Genomic DNA, 11336 nt, shown 5'->3' with positions numbered 1-11336 from the left:
ACCAGAACCAGGTCCCCCAGATCAATGGAGACAGTCCAGAAAATCCATCCCAAAGAAATCTTGATTTATCAGGCATTTCTCCAAGATTCAATATTAGTCATTCCTGTCCCACTTTGACACAGAAGGACTGCAGATCCAAGGATCACTGCTTGTCTAGATTGCAAATAAACACCATGGTCCACATCTATGCAGGGAGGAGAGAAAGGGCCTGGTCCTAACCTGGGTGGTCTTCTCAAAGCAGGGCAGAGGAGATCAGACACCAAACATATTTTGAGCCTCCACAAGGGATAGCATTCCACGAGAAACAAGTCACCACTTCTTTCCTCCAATAGCAAACTGTTCAAGAGAGATTTGTTCCAAATGGGCCAATTTCACAGGGGTTTTGAGAAAGCAGAGCATGGAAGGTGCTGTCAGATGAAACCACAGATCTGACAATATGAAGCAATCTGCTGGAAATCGTGAAACTGAGTGATAAAAAGAGAGGAAGGCCCTAATTTTGCCCAGTGTGTGATGGATGAAACAGTCCATTTGCTTCACAGGAGGAGGCAGCTGTCTGCCCACCCAGGCAGAGAGATCTGCTCCACTGCAAAGTGGCAGAGGGTCTAGAGGACAAGCAAAAGGAAAGGTGGGAGGGGAGCCTTTAGGCAGGCAATCAGTGTTAAACAGCATCATACAGGTGAGACAAAACAGCAGGGGCCTCCTTTCACTGTTTTCTTCCACAGCTTGCTCTCAGGACCTTACCAACTCCATCTGCAAAGCCTGTCCTCTTTCAGCTCTGCCACCACCTGCCAGCTCATCCAGCCAGGTTTGCTGAGAAAATGCTCCTCCCTGCCTCCAAAATGCATCTTCCTGCCACAAGAAGATGCATTTTCCATCCCACCTGCACTGGGCAATACTGCACTCAATACACACCCACTAACTCCTGTCCAATTTCTTTTGGAAAAATCCTTGACTGGAGGCACTGTTCAAACAGCGTTCCCGCTCCGCCCCCGGGCTGTTTGCACATTGCAGAACAGGAAAGAGTGACACCAGCAGTGCTGAGCTGGCAGGGCCTGGCCCTTGGCTCCAGTGCTGGGGGTGGGGTGGGGGCTGGAACCTCCTGGCTCCAGCTGTGTTATGGATTTTCAAATCAAAGCAGCTCATTGTCCTTTATCTCAGGTACTAAAGGAAAACCAATAATTCCAAGGACTTGAGAACTCACAGCAGGAATCTTACAGCAAAACAAACAGAAGCAGCAAGGAAAGCACTCTGAGCATTGGCAACTGCATCAGGTATAAATGATACGTGATTTCACCTCTGGAAAGCTGAAATGAGGCTGCAATGTTTCTACACACATTCCCAAGGGGAGGGAAAATAGTACATTTCCAAGAAGCTGAAGATTATTGCAGTAATTCAAGAAGTCCCAGATTTTCTGGCTTTGGGCAAGTCATTCCATCTCCCTATACCTACTCTACTCATCAGCATAAGTGGTGTGTCCACTGCCATGAAGACACTGCAAGGATCCAGACTCTCCCTCAGAGAGCCACAAGTCTCTGCTCAGGAGTAAATAATGGGAAAAGGTGGAAGTAACAATATTAGCACCCATCCTACACAAACAGCCCTGAGTGATGACATTGTTCACAGGGTCCCAGGATGAGGGAAGAGACAAGAATCTTGACTCCATGCTCAGAAGGCTTGGTTTATTATTTTATGATATATATTACATTAAAAACTATACTAAAAGAATAGAAGAAAGGATTTCATCAGAAGGCTTAGCTAAGAATAGAAAAGAAATGAATAACAAAGGTTTGTCTCTAACCAAGACAGTCTGGACACGTGGACTGTGGTTGGCCATTAATTAGAAACAAGCAGATGAGACCAATCGCAGATCCACCAGTTGCATTCCACAGCAGCAGATAAGAATTGTTGGCATTTGGTTCTTGAGGCCTCTCAGCCTCTCAGGAAGGAAAAATCCTAAGGAAAGGATTTTTCACAGAACATGTCGGTGGCGCCTGTGAAATTATCTATATATTGAAAATTTAAGGTGTTACATAGATCTTTCCCCAAAGTCATAGAATCACACAATCATGGAACGGTTTAGGTTGCAAGGGACTTTAAAGATCACCTAGTTCCAACCCTCAGGCTGTGGGCAAGGACACCTTACTCCAGACCAGGTTGATCAGGGCTGCATCCAGCCTCCTCTTGAACACTTCCAAGGATGGGGCAGCCACAACTTCTCTGGGCAACCTGTGCCAGTGCCTCAGCACTCTCACAGCAAAGAACTTCATCCTAATATCTAATCTAAACCTACTCTTTTTCAGCTTGGATCCATTCCCTGTGACCTGCTGCCACATGTCCTTGTAAAAAGCCCCTCCCCCCCTTTCTTGCAGGCTCCCTTCAGCCACTGGCAGGCCCTGGTTACATCACCCTGAGATGCACAGTAAGAAGAGGAAGTTTGACAGTGCACCACCACAGCAAGCCCTCAGGAAGGATTTTATGCCAGCCTACATTGCTAGCATTGCAAAAGAACTCCTTGCTGTGATGGAGGGAGGGGATGTCAGGACTGTTTTGACTTTCTGACTTCTTTTTGAGCCACTTTCCAACCTCTTGCACATTTTCTGTGCTTTATTGAACAGAAGATGTAGTCAGTGACTTGGCAGCAGGCTTGGAGAGCCAGGAGCAGAGGGAGGCACTCACCTTCCTGGCCTGCTTTTCCCTACCACCAAGCAATAAAGCACTCCTTATTTCATGCTGACATTAATGTGCAAGCCTCTCCCCTTTCTGCAGAGGCACCTCAGGTGTTAGGCAGTAAAACACAGCTGCTGTAGTAGGAACAGAGACAAGCTCCCAATCTATATATTGATGGTGCTGGTGCACCATCAGTGCTCTCTCCAGAATCTGTGTCTGTATCTTTTTTAGCAATATTCCCAAATTGTGTCTCCTTGAGACCTCTGCTTTACACCAGTGAAAAACCTTTGAGATGCTACATTATTGACTAGCCAACGGTCTTCTTCCTTTATAACTAGCTGATTTTATATGACTTAACAACCTCAGAGCTACTTGGAAATTGGAAAGAAAACTCAGCTCTAGAACTATAAGGCATTATTGTCTGGGACTTTGAGATCAGCTGCTAAAGTCACATGGGAAAGGGTTACTTAACTGAAAAACCTGGAACCAAAGAGTTCAGAAAAGAGAATTTCTAAATGCCAGCATTATAATGAGCTTATGTTAGAGGGGATATACACAGAGGAATGTTATCTTGCAGAAATAGAAAACAGCTGAAAAGCAAAGAATGTCCCTTAAAAATGCTGCTACAAAGCAAGTTTAATGCTGGATAAGAACCCCACGTTGTTGTTGGGGAGGGGGGTGGTGGTGAACAGCCTCTGACACCCATCCTAACTTGATCAATACTAATTCAGGGAGCTCTGCCACCAGTCTTTGCAAGCAGTGTGCACTGTCCTAGTGCAGGTAAAGACCCATTTCAGCAGCAAGTGTTCAGTCCTATGCCTCCAACATTAACCTGACTTTTTCCATTGGCCCGAGCAGGAGAAAAATTAAAATCTAAGCCAGAAGTTTCTATAGCTTTTTTCAGGAGCACTCTCAACCTTAACAAAGAATACTCAGACACCAGTACTAACAGTACCAGGCTCTGAGTATCTTAGGAAGTGCACAGTCTCACTTATCACCTGCCTTATTTGTTCAGGAGCCATAGGAGTGGCCACTTCCAGAGCTCATGGGAAGTCTCTGTAGAGGCACAGTGGTCATCCTGCCAAGCCTGTTGTTCAGTTTACAAGAAATGGGTGTCTTTCCTATAAGGCTGTTGCAACCACAAACATTCCACGTAACAACTGGAAGCCCACAAATGACCCAGCAGGATGTTGCCTTGAAGACAGGCCAACACATTAAAAATTTGTCCAGACATAAACCTTAGTGGCTGTGTGCCTACTCTGTTAAAGAGCCTAGCACAGATTTTGATTTAGCTGGACACCTAGTCCCCAGTCACTGCCTTTGCATGGGAATACAGCTTGTGCCAGAGGATTTCAAATACGTGATGTTGAAAGTATATTTTTATACCTGTTGGCAGTGAAAAGCCATTAGCCTCACAGAAAGGTTCCTGTAAGAACAGGGTAACTTAAAAACAAATCCATGAGGCAGGCAAAGGAGTTTGTTCTCCTGGTTCTGTCTCCTGTTCCCCTGGGCCAAATCAGTATTACCAGTTTCCTTATCTATAAAATAGGCATAATTGCACCTTTTTACCACACAGAAACAGCCTGAGGCTTAGGTTATACTGTCTGCAAATTCAGGCTGGAAAAATGCTACGAAGATGCCAGTTACTGAGCTTTTATCTTCCTTTCCTGAATGATTTCCCAACAGTTTTTGCTCCCTGTCACCAATCACAAGTGCATTTGCTGAGTGACTGAGTAGCTTGCAGAGGGAAAGAAGGGCTGGTAGAGATTTATTAGCTCAGGTGGCTGCACTCAGTGCCTACTCTCTTATCTCAGCATGCCTCTGCCTGATCCCTGGCATCTTCCAGCTGTGATGCTGAACAGCGTTTGGGTTCTGCTGGAGACCTGCTCTCAGCATCCCTGGCTGCATGGGCATGCAGAGTCTCCTGGCCCTCTCCAAAGAAGGCCAGCAGCTAAGAAACCTGCTTCACCTGCAGCAAATATAAGAGAACAGATTCCTTGCAATACTTCAAGTACTTTGGACTCAGGTCCTTGCCCAAATACACATTAAAAAAGAAATTATAATTTCTTAGCCATCATAGTACTATCACAGGCCAGAGACAAAGATGGGACCTGTGATAAGAGGAGACAAGACTCAGCTTGGCCGTGTGTAGCCAGCCCTCTTGGAGCCTTCTTGCTCACCACAAAAATGACAGAAAAGGAGAAATCTCAGCAGTTTAGTTTAAAAAACCCCAATGTATGTATGATCTTTGAAAACAAAAACAATGCCAAGGAAAAGACTTTGGACTCATGCCTATAGGCAGCTTTTTCTGCTTTTTTGGTCTGTTCATTTCTCATCTGCTTCTAGGGAAGCACCCAGGGGTTTGCTGTGGTTTTGTATTTTGAACAAAGCACAAGAGAGCTGACTATGAACAGGGAGAGATTCCTCCTCAGAGTGAACACAAATGTTGTGGACTGTTTAGTGTGCAGGTTATGCTTCTTTCTCTTCTCCAGCATGCCAGTAACCCAAACTAATCCACACACACGTGTGCAGAGGCTGAGACAAACAGCAGAAGGTGCATGTCAGAACTTGGCCAATTTTGCTTAAACAGGAGAGGGGCAGGCTTTCCAGAAAGTATGTATTCCCAGCAATAAAAATGCCTCCATTTTACCAGGATAAAACATGGAAAGTTGGAGCTAGACCAAACTTTTCAGGGCACCTTACAACTTAGAGCATACTAAGCCACTCCTGTCCCCCAGCACCTCTGCCTCTGCTTCTCACAAGCTCAGCACTTCAGGTATTGGCCAGGTCAGGTAAGCTCAATTTCAGATACTGGCCAGGTAAGGCAAGCTCAATTTCAGATATTGGCCAGGTAAGGTAAGCTCAATTTCAGATATTGGCCAGGTAAGGTAAGCTCAATTTCAGATATTAGCCAGGGCAGGTGTTTGTCTGCCATGATTCCCCTGGGAACAGGAGAGGCCTTACATGCTGGGACCCTGACCAGGACAATTTGGGGGATCACAAAGCCTCCAGCCATCAGCAGATCTCTGCTTCAGCAGCACTCAGCTCTTGTACAGCTGCATCAGTTACATTGCATGCTTTGAAGCACCAGTCTTATCAAGGGATTTTATCAGGTTGGGAAGTTTCAACACGGTATACAGTACCTTTGAAGCCAGTGGGATAATGACGTCAGAGAATACCCTAAAGCCACCCAAGGTCATAAAGTTAATGGATAATAAAAGCATCTAGTCCCCTGAGAATAATGTCTTAGCTGCTCTGCCTTCAAGGACAGCTGCATCCAGAGGATCTGGAGTATCCCACAGATCTGACTCAATAACAGAGCATCGAGTGGGACAACGCAAACAACAAGTAGGGCAGCAAACACAAGAATGTTTAGGAAAACAAAGAAAATGGAGAAGGAAAATGAATCCACACAAAGGTAGCCAGTGATTCACCTGCAGAAGATTATTTTTCAGACAAAGGTGCTTCTATACAGCAGCTCAGTGCCTGCTGGTTTCCTATGTACAATGTGCCCCAATGTTTATCTCATTTCACCACTTGGATTTATTTGTCACCTCTTTGGATGCCAGCTTCTGTAAAGCACTCTGTCATCAATCCTGGTTGTGCTGGACTGCAGCTTCTGGGAAATGCAAGTTTTTCCTTCAAAGCAGTTTGCTGCTGTGAATACAATGTTCACCTTGCACATGGTCTGAATGCCACCCACGTTCACATAATATGGGGCACACAGCTGCTGCCCCAAAGAGACTTTGAAGAGAGATTCAGGGAACCAAAGAAGGTGCTAGGAAGAAGTTCAAAATCCAGTCACAGCTCAAAATAGAAAGAGAAACTGATGCATTTTTCTGGGCAGCACGATGACAGCTGAAGCTGTGATGATGCAGCAGTTAACCTTAGAAGTTAAGGAAGGGTCTGAGGGCAGAAGGCTGCATGAAAGAGAATTCCCCATGCAAGGTAGTCCCAGAGCTGGCCAAGCCTTAGCAAAACTCTAAGGAGCAAAGTGGAGGCTCCCTCATCCACCTCCCTCCACATTGTAGTGGGACCTTTCCACTGGGACATGGCTGATTGTTGATGCCAAATTCACAAGCAAACAGAAAGATTTTGAAACACCTGAGTCAACAATGTATATTTTATTGCATGCCACTGCCACCAGAATTTCCGTGAGTTCATCACAACTCCACATTTTTGCTCTTTGCCTACTTTGTTGTGCCCCACTGCTTCATGTAATACTCACCTGCAGTGTTTATTCTCACACTGTTGCTCCTGCCTTTTCCTGTTCCATTCCCTAGTCTCCTGATGCCCTTGAACAGGTTTCAGTTTGGTGGCACCTTCTCACAGATTTCCCCTGTGTGCCATTGAGGACAGCAGACAGCCAACAGGGTTATTCCTTGCCACAGGAATGAGGAGAAACTTCCTCTGCTATCTCACCCCTCCAGCATCCTGTGCAAAGCCTCTTCCACCTAAAAGACAGAGGGACAAAGGAAGAGGTTTTTTGAAGGGTTAGATTAGGTTATAACCTTTTCTGTCAGGCACATGGCAGTGCAGCTGCTGTACATGCTGGTAGACTCTGCATGCTCCCCAAGCTGCTCTGGGCTCTTTCTTTTCTGCCTGCTTTATTTGAGGGGCCCACATTTTAGAGGGGCCAAGCAGCAGGGAAGCTCAGTGGTCCCAAAGAAGAAGAAAGCAGGAAAAGTACAACCCCTTGCTCCAGCCTTCCAGAGGATGCATCCCAGCAGTTGCAAGTTGTGTTTGGAACAGCCTGAGCAGAATGAGAAGGAAGGCAGTCACAGCTGAGCCTAATCCATGGAGCCTGGAGGGCACCAGGGTCCCAACAGGCATCTGAGTCACACTCTGAGCCAGAGGCATTACACATCAAGAAAGCAGACACAAGGTCAGACACAGCTTCTGAAAAATCTAGGAAACAGCCTGAGAGAAGAGGAGAACCATTAAATCTGGTTTCCTTCGGTGTCAGTTAGGTGTCCTCTCCAAAATCATACCTGTACTGCACACATATGACCCTGGATGAATATTCAAAATACTTGATCTAAGAAATACTGCCCAGCTGTAAGAGCTCCAATACTTCCTTCCATTTATGACACAAATACAAGCATCTCTATTGACTCACTGTCCCACCCACACACAAGATGAATAAACTCATCCACATCCACACAGTGCTGCCTCACAAATGTAACTTGCACTGAAAATAAAACAAAACCCCAAGCAAGAAAAAAAGAACAAAAGACAAACTCCCAGTGGGACTAAAGCCATGCTCAGGCCTTAGTGAACCAGCCCTGGACATCTCAGGCTTTGTACCAACGAGCCCTTGCTGTTCTCTGCACTAGCACACAAGGTGGCCACCACCCCTCTGAAGTGCTCCAATGGGGTTCAGCAGCATTGAATAAAACATTCTGTCAAATTAAATAAAGCTTATAAGGAGCAGCTCAAGCATACAGGAATGAGACAGGCCTTGGGAGATTGCAGCAACCTGGGAGGGGCTGCACAAACATCAACAGCAGGATTAGAATTCAAGTGATCTTGACAAACTGGAAATACATCACTTGACAAACTGGAAATACAATCTGGAAAAAGCAATTTAGCACGAACAGCTAGGAACAGCTACAGAAAAAAACCTGCAAGGTCAAGGTAGGGAACATTGTGGCACACAGCTGATCTACCAGAAGGGACCTGGAGCACATCATGTGTCACAGGCTGCCCCTAAGTGAGCAACATCATGTGAAGTTATATGTTATATCGTGTTATGTTTTATGTTATGTCTCTTGTGAATATCTGATCTCATATTCAGATACAGGAACAAGAGTGCTGTCTGTAAATCTCCCAGAAGTCACTCAGCAAGGCCTTAGGGCTTGGTTCAAGGAACTCCACATCAGCTGAAGAAAGAGGGGCTAAGAAGATTCAGAGGTCAGAAGATAATTATTAATATAATTCAGAGAAGAAAAGACTAAGACTGAAACCATCTTCAGATAACCTAGAAGTGCCTGCAAAGAAAGAGGAAATGTTTTCCCTGACTACTGTGAGCAAACATTAGAATTACAAAAACACTTCTGGTAGAGAAGGTAATTCCTCTGAGGCAGATTGCTTGGGAGATCAGAGGATTTAAATAACAGATTAAAAACAGTTTGGCCAGGAGCCTTTCAGGCAAAGCTGATCCTTCCAAGCCTTGTGCTACAAGACAGAAACCTATAACATCCAGATTTTCACCTACAAAACTGCACACGGTTGTAGCTTCCTCCATGGATCCAGGGTATACAAGAGTCACAGAAAATCACTTCCACTTACACTTCCATAAAATGCTTAAGGAAAAACATTTGGTAGGGGATTTCTGTCTGGTCTCAAGTACTGTCTGTAGATGTGTGAGTTCAGTAAAACCTAAAGCTCCTGTTAGGGGGTGGTGATAGAGCAGGAGTGGGCAGCTCCCAAAGCCATTGATGCTGTGTCAGAGGGCAGGACCAGCCCATCTATCTGCTCTCTAGTTCCAGCTGGTCATCCCCAGGTAGGGCAGGTATGTGAATGAGGGCACTCAAAGCATCCTAGAGACACCTTGGTGCTTGATTCAATTTGATGGGTTTTAGAGATGAGAAGGAACCCAAACCAGCATTGGATTGGAAGACATGGGTAATGTCAGGGATTCATTTAATGTTTTGCATTTACATCTTGTCTACCTATTAATTGTAATGATAGTCAAGAGCTGCTTAATCTGGGACGGATTCTCTTCTTTCTTCTACTAGTAGTTTCAGACCTCTTTGAAAGCATCCTTGTCTTTGCTGATTTGTGTGCTTTTTTTGCACAGAAGGTAAAAGCTGGATTGATTTTTCGTGTGTTATTCCACTGCAAGATTTTATTGATTTTTTTATGGAGCTGCTACACCTAAAAAAACCCCTGCCATACCCTGGAAAGCAATTAAAAAAAAAAAAAAAAAAAAAAAAGGGAATAAAAATCCACCTATCTGCTTTTCCATTCTGCTTTTGGAATTCACCCTCTAAAATTAATTTAGACTGTGCAGGCCCTGAAGAAGATCCTGTTACTCTAAGCAAAGCTGGAATAGGCTCCTTATTGTTCTGGGCCACTGGTATTCCCCTTTCTCAGACATTGCCTGCAGAAATAACGAGCAGCTTAAACAGGGCTCCCTTTTCAAACTGTCAACAGCTTGAGTTCCCCATTTAAGCACTCTGGCATCAGGGCACCCTGAAGCCAGGCAATGTTAGCAGGAAAGCAGAATTAATGCAGAAGAAGAAAAGCCTGCGGGGAGGGAGAGGCCCCCTGTGCAGGGTGAGGTGCAGCAGTGCTGTGCAACACTGAGATCCAGGGCTCTGCAAAGCCCTGTGGGCAGCAGGCTGCTCCTTTGTGCCTTTGACCACCAAAGATGGGGTCTCATTCCCACACTTCCCATTGTGCCATTGACCCCCATGGGGTCAGCATTTAGCACAAGGCTCATATCTGCTGGTGCAACCCTTCCTCCCCTCTCTGAGACAGCATTTGGGGGGGGGAAGTCTGGTAATAGAATCAGAGAATGGTTTGGGTTGGAAGGGACCTCAAAAACCACCCAGTTCCAGCCCCTCTGCCATGGGCAGGGACACACACCTCTCACTAGAACTGGTGGCTTGAAGTGCCACTCAATTCGGCCTTGAACACCTCCAGGGATGGGACATCCACTGTTCCTCTGGCTTGGTCCAGAGCATTGCCAGCAGGTCAGGAAGGTGATCCTGCCCCTCTACTCAGCCTTGGAGTGCTGTGTCCTGCTCTGGCTGCTCAGCACAAGAGGGACATGGAGCTCCAGGAGTGAGTCAGCAAAGAGCAACAGAGCTGATCCAGGAACAGGAACACATCTCAGGCTGATGGAGCTGGGCCTGTTCAGCCTTGAGAAGAAACCATTGAGAAGAGACTCAGTCAATGTCTGTGAGTATCTGAAGGGAGGGAGTCAAGAAGATGGACCCAGGCTCTTATTGGTGGTGCTGAGCAAGAGACAATGGGCAGAGATCGATGCACAGGAAGTTCTACCTGAACATGAAGAACTCCTTTACTGAGCAGTGACTGCAGGCCAGAACAGATTTCCCAGAAATGGTCTGGAGTGAAGGTGAATACCTCAGTGAAGGTATGCAAGAACCATCTGGATGCAATCCTGTGCCACGTGCTCTGGGGTGACCCTGCTTAAGCAGGAAGGTCAGACAAGAACCAGCACTGTGGTCCCTTCCAACCCAAGCTGTTCTGTGAAGGTGTCCCTGGAGCCTTCTCTTCTCCAGCCTGACCAGCCCTGACTCCCCCAGCCTTTCCCTGTAACAGGTCTAGCAGGCATTTTGCCCCTGTTAAAATGGGCACCCTCTCCAAAGTCCTCATGCTATCAGCTCCTCAGGCTTTCCAAACACAAGCACCCAGGGATGCCTCTCCCACGAAGCAAGAACCCCCCAGGACAGCCTCCCCGGCACCCAAAACAATTGAGGTGCTACTGATGCACGCAAGAGGGATGCTCTGCGCCCTCCACCCTCCAACCATCACCTCCCCAGCAGCCCAAATTTTTTTCAGCCTTTCCTTCTGGTTCATTGCGCAACTGTTGCGGAGAAAGAAGTGACAGGTTGAAGGCGGGGGGAGAGGGAGGTGCCGGAGGGAAGCGCAGGCTCGGCATTCCCAGCACCGGCATCTCCATCCCGTCCCTCGCCGGG

This window comes from Serinus canaria, chromosome 5 (genome assembly GCF_022539315.1).
Source record: "Serinus canaria isolate serCan28SL12 chromosome 5, serCan2020, whole genome shotgun sequence".
NCBI classification, from domain to species: domain Eukaryota; kingdom Metazoa; phylum Chordata; class Aves; order Passeriformes; family Fringillidae; genus Serinus; species Serinus canaria.
This window is presented reverse-complemented; position numbering follows the sequence as displayed.